This window comes from Macaca thibetana, chromosome 11 (genome assembly GCF_024542745.1).
Source record: "Macaca thibetana thibetana isolate TM-01 chromosome 11, ASM2454274v1, whole genome shotgun sequence".
In the NCBI taxonomy this organism is placed as follows: domain Eukaryota; kingdom Metazoa; phylum Chordata; class Mammalia; order Primates; family Cercopithecidae; genus Macaca; species Macaca thibetana.
Window position 1 is genome coordinate 81374671 of NC_065588.1, and position 12654 is coordinate 81387324.

Below are 12654 nucleotides of genomic sequence, written 5' to 3' on the forward strand. Positions count from 1 at the left end.
TACTAGCCTTTACTTCTCATGATATTTTGAAAATTAAATGAGAATCTAATGGCTTCTGGATAAAAATGATGCAGCTGAAAACCTCCCTAAAATTTCTGTGGAGGATTATTTAAGATATAGATGAGCAAATATGGGAATATTAGGAAAGGGCAACAGCAATAGAACTTTTTAGGCTAGAAAGTAAATAAGTGAGTAATAGAGAGAAAGCAAAAGCTTAAACCAGCAATGGGAAAATATGAGAACTGTCTCTATGTCAAAGGTTTGGGAATTGATGGAATTAGGCCCTCGTGATATGAGATGAAGTGGGTATTAAAATAAATATATTGGCCGGGTGCAGCGGCTCACACCTGTAATCCCAGCACTTCATGAGGCCGGGGTGGGTGGATCATGAGCTCAAGAGATTGAGACCACCCTGGTGAACATGACGAAACCCCATTTCTACTAAAAATAAATAATAATAATTTAAAAATAGCTGGCATGGTGGTGCACACCTGTAGTCCCAGCTACTCGGGAAGCTAAGGCAGGAGAATAGCTTGAACCCGGGAGGCAGAGGTTGCAGTGAGCTGAGTTCGTGCCACTGCACTCCAGCCTGGTGACAAAGCAAGACTCTGTTTCAAAAATAAACAAATAAATTAAATTAGATAAAATACATATATTTGTCTTACCTCAACAACATTTTTAACATTAATTCTGTTATAAAATTCTGTAAATTTAACATTAACTTTAATTCTGTAAATACAGTCTCTGTGTTTGAGAATACCAGGGTTATTTGAGATTCTTGGTGTCTTGTTAAAAGTAAGAGTAATTATAGGAAGCATATTAAATGCTAAGACCCTAGGCCATTCTTCTAATTAACTCCCAGAATGCTGATATATGTGTCCTGGTGAACTCATGCTCCCATAACAAAATACCATAGTCTGGGTGCCTTAGAGAACAGAAATTTCTTTCTCACAAATCTGCAGACTGGTAAGTCCAACGTCAAGGTTCTAGCTAATTCAATTCCTGCTGAGGGCTCTTGTCTTGGATTGTTGACAGCCACCTGCTTGCCATATCCTTACATGTGCATGCATGCACTCAGAAAGCTAGAGACTGCACAAGCAATCTCATACATACACAGGTACACACACACACACACAGAGAGAGAGAGACAGACAGACGGGGGGGGGGAGAGAGAGAGAGAGAGAGAGAGAGAGAGAGAGAGTCTTTCTCTTCTTCTTCTTATAGGACCGGTAATCCCATCATGAGGGTCCCACCCTCATTTCCTAATTTAACCCTAATTACTTTCTTAAAGACCCCATTACAAATATGATCACATTGGGGGTTTGGGTTTCAATATATGAGTTTTGGGGGTACACAAATATTTAGACCATAGCACCATGCCTTTAGTCTCCAGGCAAGAGATTAGGAGTCTTTCTGAAGTTTCTTATCAGTGCAAGAGGAAACATCTAAAAACTGACATCAGGTATTTCAATATAGGATTCAGGTAAGTCACCTTTAGGTGAAGCTCTCATACAGTAGGGTTTGCCCATTTATGCAGTTTCCTATCAACTTTATAGACCCCCACTCTAAAAGATAAGTCCACAAATAATGATCATTAAACAAACTAAAGAAAACATATAACATGAAAATTAGAGAAAAAAGTAACAAGCATAATAAAGATACCAGATGAAAAACATCTTCAAGAATACCATCAATATTTTCATAGACATAAAAAAGGTGTGTCCATTAAATAGAATGAGATGCTATAATAAGAAAAAGGGAGATCAGAGCCCCAAAATATCTCTGAAAGTAAAACATGATAGCAGAAATTTAAAAAAAAAAAAAGTCGGCAGAAGATAGTGTTAAATAAATCTCCCAGAAACCAGGGCAAAAAATACAAAATGCTAGAATAACACACAAAAGAAAATATAAATAGAGAGTAATTTCAGGAGGTCCAACATTTGATAAATAATCAGAGATCCAGGCCGGGAGCAGTGGCTCATGCCTGTAATCCCGGCGCTTTGGGAGGCCAGATGGTTGAGGCCAATAGTTCTAGATCAGCCTGGAAAACATGGCAAAACCCTGTTTGTACTAAAACTATGAAAAAAAAAAAAAAAAAAAAAAAAAAAAAAAAAAAAAAAAAAAAGCTGGGCATGGTGCTGTGTGCCTTTAGTCCCAGGTACTTGGGAGGCTGATACAAGAGAATCACTTGGACCCAAGAGGCAAAAGCTGTAGTGAGCCAAGATCACGCCACTGCACTCCAGCCTGGGTAACAGAGCAAGACTACATCTCAAAACAAAAACAAACAAACAAACAAAAATCCGAGATCCAGAAACAGAGAATAGCAGCAATGTCAACAACAAGCAGATGGAAGAAAATTATCAAAGAAATAATTCCAAAAAAATTTTCCAAAACTGAAGGACCATTTTCCAGATCAAGGGGCCCACTAAATGTTAGGAAAATGAATGAAAATAAACCAATCTTTTTGGCACATATTTGAAAAATGTCATAAAACCAACGACAATGAAACGAACCTCAAAGTCCTCTAAAAGGAAAACCAGATCTCTTGCAATGGATCAGTTATCTAAAATATATTGAATCTCTCGACAGTAGCCTTGGACCCTAGAAAACAATAGAACAGTATTTTCAACATTCTTAGGAAAAGTTATTTCCAATCTAAAATTATATAAACAGGGAAACTATTAATAAAATGTAAGAATATAAAAGCATGCTAAGTCTTAATTTATTTCCCTTGCAACCTTACTCAGAAAGCTACTGAGGGAACTGTTCCACTGAAGTGGTAAACCAATAAAAACGAATGAGATCCAGCAAGAGAAAGAAGCAAAGGAATTTCATGATGGAAGCAAAGGAATTTCATGATGATAGTGAAAAGAGATCTCAAGATGACAGCTCACACAGGCTTAGAGACTAAATATTCTATGATGACAGAGAACACCATGAGCAGTCTCTCTGAGCAGGGAGAAAAAAGAGTATATTTGCTACCAATACATTCAAGTATATCAGATCAATTATAAAGTAAATACTCAAGAGTGTTCTTCAGGCAGAAGAAAAAGACTTCCAGATAAAATCTAGGAGTTACAGGAATTAATAAAAAGCAAAGAAGGTTTACTATGTGGTTAAATCTAAATAATCATTGGCTTGGTTCAGGGGTTTTAACAATAATAAGAATTTTGGATGCGTCTATAATATTTGTAGTCATGGTAACAATAACATTATGCTTTGGGTTTTTTGAACTGTGTGTCAAATTACTTATGCCTAAAATGGTTTTTGGTCGTTTTTTTTGTTTTGTTTTGGATGAGTCTTACATTTCTTTCTATTTTTGCTATCTATACAGCAATGGTGGAATAAAAATCATATTCACCAATTTGGAATTATATAAGACGGAGTTTTGACTCTAGTCCAAACCTATGTGATTGTGGTTAAGTTACGTAACCTTTCTGTACTTGATTTTCCTCATCAATTAATTGGAACAAGTAATATACACCACATAAAGTCATTCGGTAAATTGAATAAAAATGTATAAAAGCTACAAGAATGAGCTCACTTTAGAATGTATTAACTACGATTTAATTCCTTATCTTCCCTATTTATTCTACCAGTACATGTTTATCAAATTTCTGCTTTGACTTTGGCATTGCGGAAAAAGATGAGGGTACAGTGATCAATGACATAAACACAAACCACATGTAATACAGTTCACTATCTAGAAGCAGGGATTGGGGAGTGGGGGGCAACATAAATACTTCATGTAAGTGTATAACACAACTGAGTAAAGCTCTGTGAAGGGAAACTCATTATGAATCTAGCCCAGAGACATGAGGGAAGAAGTGACACTTGGACTGAGTTTGAAGGCTGAGTAAAAGTAACTAGGCAAGAGGGGAGGTTGTGTAGAATGACTATTTCAGACTATGGCATGTCCTATTGAAAGACTTTGAAGACTGGGTTAGCCTGGGCCATTCAAAGAACTGAAAGAAGGTTGGTATGGCCAGAGAACAAGAAGTGAGATGAAGCTGGAGAAATTGGTAAGGCACAGAGCAATTTTAGTCTGTCCTTTTTAGTCCATATTGAGGATTTGACTTTCTATATTCCAATGATAACAGCCAATATAGGATTGTAAGCAAAAGATAAAATGGTCAGATTTGTTTTCCAAGTAACAATTATGGAACATATGGTGTGAAGGATTAATAGGAAGGAAACAAGAGTAAACACAATACCAGTCAAAAGATCATGGCAGTGGTTTGGCACAGAGATGGTAACTTAGACCAGGGAGAACATAATAGATATGGAGATGTAGGTGGAAAAACAGCACATAAATCATGGTTACCAAGTATGAGTATGTTCAACTTGCATCTCACCTATGGAATGAGAAGAATAATACGTATCTCAGAGAGATGTTGTGAGGAGTGAGAGAACTGTTTACAGTAGTAAGCAGTGCTCAGTATGTGACAGCAATTATTATTTTTATTTCCATTATCATTCAAAATTTTTCTATCACATTCTTTCCTTCTCTCTTAGCAATTGGTGTCCCATTTCCTTTTTATAGCTAAAATTTTCCTTTCTTTGGATGTTGTCCTACTGATCCATGATGATCTTCCATGGTGATCCCATATTTAGTTATCTCCTGTCATTTGTTTCTTAAATTTCTGTCTCCATCATCTACCTTAGTTTGTTAAAATAAATATGTAGACAAGCTGTAATGCTGTCATTGAAAATATTATTCTACCTCCTCCTCAGACCACTATCCCATTTATCTGTCTTTAATCCTTGCCAACCTTCTTAGGCAGTCTAATCAGTGCCTTTATTCCTCACCTTTAGTTATTCTGCATTTTTTATTTTTTCAAAACTTACTTTTGAGCTTTCATTTTCTTTCACTGTCCTTGAGATGGGAGGCACAAGTAAATACCAGTTTATACTGCAGAAGATAAGCCTAGTAAGAGAGACACATTGACATTTATAAACTGATATACAACCCTCTTAATAAAGTTATTCATGGTGTACATTCTACTCAAATTACATTCATTATAGTAATCAGTGTTTGTCTCTTAGTTACTAAATTCAGAAACCTCTTTTCTATCCTCATTCTACTTATCATCTTCAGTATTTCATTCATCATTCTCCCCATAATTTGTCTTAGTCCCTTATATCTTCACTTCCATTCTCTCTTGGTTCTTCCATTTACCTGGGACCACTCCTTTTTAATTATCTTCTCCATCTATTCCTGTTGATTAAATATGAGTATTATGTAGAATTTTGTTTATATATGACCTCATTCTCTACTCAATACCAGGGATACAAAGATGAATAAAGGGATACAAAAATGAGTACTACATAGTCTCTGACTTAAGAAAAAAAAATAAACAGCCTCTGAGTCCAGTTGAGAAACCTATGGAAATGGGCAAACAAAATATTGTAGGAGTGTACCACACACCTATTCCTATGACACAATAGAAAGATCAAGATAGAATACCTAATTCTATTATGTAGCCTATGGTTATAGGCAATAACAACCGAATATCTACCTCTATCCTTCCTCTTTTGATTTATACCATAAAGTATATTATATTAATTCCACTCTGCCCACCTGTTTGATTATTTTTATTTCCTGTGTCTGTTAATAGTATCATTAGCCACTTACTCAATTTAGAAAGTCAAAATCATTCTTAATTCTGTTCTCTCTCTTTCTCTCTCATTCCCTAAATACAAGCACTACCTTCACATATCCCACTGACTTCAGTGTCTCTTGCCTTGAAATATTGTAAATAGTGTCTTTTGTAATATCCACAAATCTCTCAGTCTTGAAAATGCTATCATCTGCTTCTTTACTGCAATGTCTTTACAAAGCATAACACTGCTTATGGCACACTACTGTTGAAAATAGTGCAGTGCCTTTCTGTTTCCCCTAGTATGAATTCCAGTCTTTCATATCCAGTGCCCTTCACTTACTGTTCCAAGTCCACTTTTCTACCATCACCTTGTAACTTTCCTCCTCATCTCCTGAAATATTCCTTAATTATACTAAAATACTTCAGTATATCCCCAACTATGATAAACTGTGTTCTTTCTAAAATGTCCTGCTCTGCAAACCTTTATACTATTTCCTTTATCTGAAATGACCCTCATCACCTTTCCATCCTACACTTCCGCTTATCCTTCACAATGACATTATCCTTCAGATAAATGTCATTTCATCTGCAAGTCATCCTAGTACACCAAGCCTCCCACAGGCCTTTGTCCATGTCTCTGTAACATCGTTTGTGTCTATGTTTTTATCTATTTCCTCCCAACTGTTAATCTTTTCAAGGTCAGGGATCAAATCTTAATCATATTTCTGCTTCCTCCCATCCTCAGAACATAGTAACTGTATTAGATTCATCTATACTAGGCACTCAATAAGTGTTTGTTGAATTAATAAACATTTCTGACTTAAAAAAATCTCTGGATTCTCAGAAACACTCTTCCTGCCAATTGCTATTACTCAAAGTCAGATACTGGCCTATTTCCAACTTAAACTTACAACTCATTCAGTGTTCACATTCAAGCTATAAGTTCTACTGTCTCAACCACCTCTGAGATCTATTTAGCACACTTTGGAATTTATTTAATCATTTCCTACTGAAGCTCAACCAACTGTGAGGTTGTGGACCCTGAAAAACTTAATCATTATAAACATTGTCCCTTCATTTTAAGGTTTCATAGCTTCTGAAACATTTTTCTGAAAGAATGGAAAGGGGTACTATACTCACATTAATATGTGTTTTTATGTTTCTCAAAAAAATAATCTTTTCCATGAAAATTTTATAGAACTGGGGGATCCCACATATTTTCCCTAAAACTTCAATACCTTCTGCAAGATTTCTCAAGATCATTATTTTAATTAAAAAAAATGATAGTTCAACCTAATGGTTAGGAGAGTGGGCTATGGAGCAAGACAATTAGGTTTAAATTTCAACTCTGCCCCTTGCTAGGGATATGACTTGACCCCCATACATTTCTTTGTCCATTTCCTCATTTTTGAATTTGGCAATGAGATAAATAATGTTTAACTCACAGAGTTGAGTAAATGAATTAGTACATGTAAAATGCTGAAAACAGTACCTAATACATACAAGTTCAATGAATGTATTGAACTTAGCTATTGCTATTATTAGGAACAGTAGCCATTTGCAATGAAATTTGTTAAAATTTAGAATTTAATTATAGTAACTGGATACATTTTGAAATATTACATTTTAAAGTATGGTATGTTTGTGTGTGTTGGGGAAATTTATTATTCTGCTTAGACAATAAATTTTCAATGGAAAGGAATTTTCTTGGTAATGGTAAATGCAAATACTTGATAGATAAGATGTAGATTCTGATAAATGATCTATTCTACTCTAAATTTTAGCTGGACAAATTTGATAAGCAGGTTTAATCCACATATCTCAAGGTGATGTCAATCAATCAATCAGTCACACTTCTGGCATTAACCTACCACCCCCAGTATATATAGTATCCCATGTCATTTCTTTTCTTCACCCTGTATAAGGTCTTGAACTTAGGTAGCCCATTGAAGCATGAATTAAAGAAGAAATTGATATCTTTAAACATTCCAGTAATAAATCTAATTATACAAATTAACTTAGTTTTTATCCCCGACTTAGAGATAAAATATTTTGATTCAGATATTGATATATGCTTTATAAAGATAAAATTTATATTGCAATATTTGTCATGAAGAATAGAAAAACCATCCCTTCTAGAATTGCTGACCTGGAAGAGCGAATATATTTCTTTAATTCTTGTGATTCTAGGATGTATGTTTAAAACAAGTTTGAAGCATTTATCAATATTATAGGGAAATAAAATTATCTTTTGAAATTTTCCAAAACATAGCCTATGGTTCTTTGTACCCATGACCTTAAATTGTGTATGAGATTTTTCTATTTAAAGAGAAATGATTATATCAAATACTATTTGAACATTAGTGAAGTGAATTATTATAAATAACATTTAGATTTAATTTTAAGAATTTAAAACTTATGTACCATAGAGTCAACATTTTATCATCACACAAATGCTAAACTCAGTATCAGTTTGTCAGAATTGCAACTTTTGAATGACACACTTATGTTCAAATGGACTTATCTGTGTTTGTGCTAGTTTATACATTTAAGCTACTCTCCTATCTCATTGTGAGGAATCTGCACATGTACATATATATATATTTCCATCTGATGAAATGAATACTCATTCTTGGCAAGAAAAGTTAAATGAGAATTTATACCTTCCCTTAAACTGCTTGCCTTTTTATCAGGTTTTGTATTGAAACCAAAATCCTGTATTAAAATATCCCTTATTTTTTCATGTATTTTTCTTTAATATATTTCTGTTAATATTATATTATTGAAATATTGAGAAAGCCTTTCTATTGTTATATGTGTCAGTAATTTATATATTTGAAGTATTTTATTGTTTAAAATGTTTAAACTTAACTCAAATGTTTATAATAAAAATCCCATTGCAACTGGAACCTTAAGTTCTTAATATTTGAATATATTCCCCAAAAAGCAATGAAAATCTTCCCCTTTTGTACCATTTCTTCAAAGAAGAAAAACAGTTTCTGTTTTAAAAAATATTAATGGTCATGTTCAAAAAAGTCATCCAATCATCTCTGAGTTTGAAATAGTTTGAGGACATAAAAACACCTGAATTATTTTTCTACAACTCATCTCACCCAAGTTAAGAAAAAAATGTTGAAGAAATGGAAACAATGACAGGGGTTGGTAGATTAGAAGGAGAGTAGATCCTTTTATATGTTTTTGTTTGACTATTAACTAAAATTGTATGTGCCAAGATTTAGGTTAGTTGAAAGCCCTGCAAACTGGGCTTATGGAAATAGTAACTGAGCCTTCTAACATTTTGTTTTTTAATACACCACGAGAATGCATTTCCCCAAAAGTGTAAGATTCCTATCATGAGATGTGATGAAATGCTTTAAAAAATTCTATCATAAAGGAGAAACATCTTTCTTAAAATTCTAAATCATGTAGCTAATGTGAGCTCACACAATAGAGGCCCACACATTGAAATATTTTCTCATTTTTAAGGGAATTAATGGCTCTCCACCAGCCCTTTAACATGTAAAATGAGTAGGTTACTTGTGTCCAGTACATCCAAAAAAGAGCCAGGATAAAATAAACATAAGGGGTTGGATATCTTGGAAAAAATCTGTCATGGGTTTGGGTTAATCATCTCCAGAAGAAATTCAACTTGATGCCTGAAATGTAAGACTTCTTGGAGAAAGCAGAAAGGCCCGAGGCAGTGTTGATCTGAAGGAGTGCTCTCCATGGGTCAGAGCTGCTCTGCTGGCAGAGTGCAAACCCAGTTCACAACCGCGGCCTCTGAAAAGTTGTAAAAGACTGCAGGGGCCTTCCAGTGCACGCACTCCAGCTTTGGTTACATAGTTTTAATGGCCTGGTTTCTTATTATAAAATAAAACTTAAAAATAAAATCTGTGCCTAATTTTCTAACCTTCTGTCCATCAATGACAGGATTCTTTCCTTCAACATTTGTAGAACAAAACAATTTCTCAAGTTTTAGTAATCATATAGAAATGTATTTGCAAATATAGCACACTTGTATTTGGTATAGTTTTCATGATGTCCTATTTGTAGGCTTCCGAACTTTGGAAAGTGAGTTATTGAAGCAGTACTTTGGATTAATTTTCTTCGATCACTTTTCATACATTTTTGAAGTGTTTTTTTCCGGTGACAAGCTTCTCTTTGTCTAAAATCCCTGACACTACATGCCTTGTAGACTGGGAAAAAAAAAAAAAGATCATTTTAATTATCAGTAATGACTGTCAACTCCAACAAAACTGATCTTATGCTGAGTAGCTCAACTCAAATATTTACACATTTTGCCCCAAATTCTCCTTTTTTTTTTTTTCAGTTCCATTATCATACCTAGAGTATAGTCACTTAAATAAAATAAAGTGAATATAAATATATAAAAATAAAATATCATGAGCTTTGGTTAATCATTATTAGCACAGGAATAATTATGTGATTTTATCCTATATGAAAATTCAGTGTGCTGCTAAATTACCATGACAAGTTTTTAATCCACTTTAGAAGAAACATAGCATAAAGAAATAATTTTTACTTCCCTTTGCTTCTATACATAATTTTATTGCACCCAACTGCCAAGGGAATTAAGCTCAGGTAAGGTCTTAATTAAAATACCTGAGCATGTCTTAAAGATGCTTACTTTTTATAGACATATAAGGTTGTTTGTTTACTGTTATACTCTTATAATCTATTTATGTTCTATGTAGACTTTTCTTAAAATTACATGTAGGTATAACCTGACTAGTTCCAGCAAAGAAATTTCAAACCTTAAACAGTGTAGAAGTCAATCAGTTCAATGAATAGAGTCCTAAGTGCTGAAGCATTTCAAATCCTTTTTCATTTGACCACTTGGTGACCTGATAACTATTTCCTGTCCCTAAATAAGGTTGTGACCCAGGTCTTAGAGTGTGAAACTCAGATAATTTTAGAAACAAGTCAAATACCATAGAATTAAAGAAGTAGAAGACAGTTCGACTGAAATTCTTTCTTTTAAAGTGGAATAATGTATCTTAAATATGTAAAAAACTTGAAATGTATTAGCTTTTATTTATTCATCATATTTAAAACTATGAAATCATTGATTTTATCACCAGATATCTCTAAAAGATTAACTTGCAGTGCAATTCCTCATTTCCACTTATTTATGATAACTGAGATTATAAAATAAATAAGTAAATACATTGCATATAATAATAGTACCATTTGAATAACTCACCAGAATAGTTTGAAAACAAGTGACGTTAAAAATTATACATTAAACTTATACATATAGATGTGTATGTGTATGTTTCTGTATGTGAGTGTAATAATCTAAAATTTATTAATATTTATAACTACAGAAAGTTGAAAGTTATTGAAGAGCAATAACTACAAAAGACCTCTACATTTCAGACAATATGGCAAGAATATTTCTAGCCACCTATCTGAGCTGTTAAATGCCTTTGGCAATTGGATTAGGGAAAGGAAGACTCTTACAAGTGCATTTTGCTGATCTGAAAATGTAATTGACTGTAGTTTGTTTTGATAATTTTTTTTTTGCCTTTCTATAACTTGGATGTGAAATATAATGTTATGAAACGTTAATTATTTTAATGAGGTCAAGAAGTATTTCCTTAAAATAGCAGTTTTAATGTTTAACATACGTTTGATACTTTTTCTCCTTGTACAGTTAATAAAGCTATGGATTAAAATATATAAGAACTAAACTTAAAAATATGATTTTAAAAAAGTAAATATTAAGAAAAGCCTCTGAAATTGACACTTAGCCTGAGATATTTAAACTAAGCTGAGGTTTACACTTTTCATAAGGATAATATGATTTATCAAACAAAAGAAATTCTCAGTATTGATCTCATACATTTTAAAGAATGATTATAAACTAAACAAATAAAAACTATAGAATTGATTAAACAGTGAGAAAGTATTATTTTAGATACTGTTTTAGAATGTGATATGCCATATTACTCATAAGGATTACACATTTTTATTGATAATATACCAATTATACACTCAGAAAGATAGAAATTCACTCTTCTTCAATTGAATGTTGAACTCTTGCCAATTCCACTCTTACAATTTTATAATTTGTTTTACTGTGTGTTTCATATGGAACTATATCTTGAAAATGTGTGTGTGTATGTGTTTAGTTTAAATATTAAAGGTAAGGATTTTCAAAAGTAAAATATAAATTAACGTAAAATAAAACAAAGCATCAAACTCTTGATTTTCTTCTTAGCATTTATCTGAACAAAAGGAGAACCCCTAGAATATATTCTAAGAATGATTTTTGAAAAAAATGTACAGAAATAAAATTTCTACCAAAATAATAAAGTTTAAGTATTTAAATTATAGCAATAACAAAAATTATAGCATAACTAGAGATGTTTTAAACATTTATTATTAAATTAACAGCCTAGAATAAAAATATGAATAAAGTAAATTTTCAAGTGTGATCTGAGGTTTCTATCAAAGTGGTGGTAATGATTCATAAATTTCAAATTGTTGTTAAAGAAAGTGTGAACTAATGTTGTGCATTATCTGTCTCATATAAACATAAATACGATTTTATTCCACCTTTATTTTATTTTTGCTCTTTGATTTAAATGGATGTTTCAGCTACCTATTTATAAACACATCTTTTGCTACATATTACTACTATTTATAAATTTTGTGTATTTTATCAAAAATTACTTTTTTGAATTTAATTGCTTATATATAAGGTGCATGCTATGATATATAAATAGGTAATTGATAAAATTTGAAATTGTTTAATTTTAATATAAAACTATTTTTCTTATTTTAAGTATAATGTACTTTATACTTAATTTATGAAGTTTAAATCATATTACCACTGTAATCATAATTTTATATAATATTTAAATAACATTTAAGACCAAATAATAAAAATGCAATTAAGTTACAAATGCATACATTTATAAAGGTTTGTTTTATTGTTGTTATTAAGGTCAGACAACAAAAATTTATTAAGCATCTACTTGATCAAAAGAAAGTTATAGTTATAAGATTAAAAACTGTCAGGGAT

General features: G+C 32.4%; 1 protein-coding gene across 3 annotated transcripts in view; it reads left to right on the forward strand.

Annotated features, from left to right (window-relative positions):
• The window catches only part of LRRIQ1 (leucine rich repeats and IQ motif containing 1), a 225631-nt gene that overhangs the window by 141111 nt on the left and 71866 nt on the right, over positions 1-12654 (forward strand). The gene's annotated exons all lie outside the window — the stretch shown is intronic.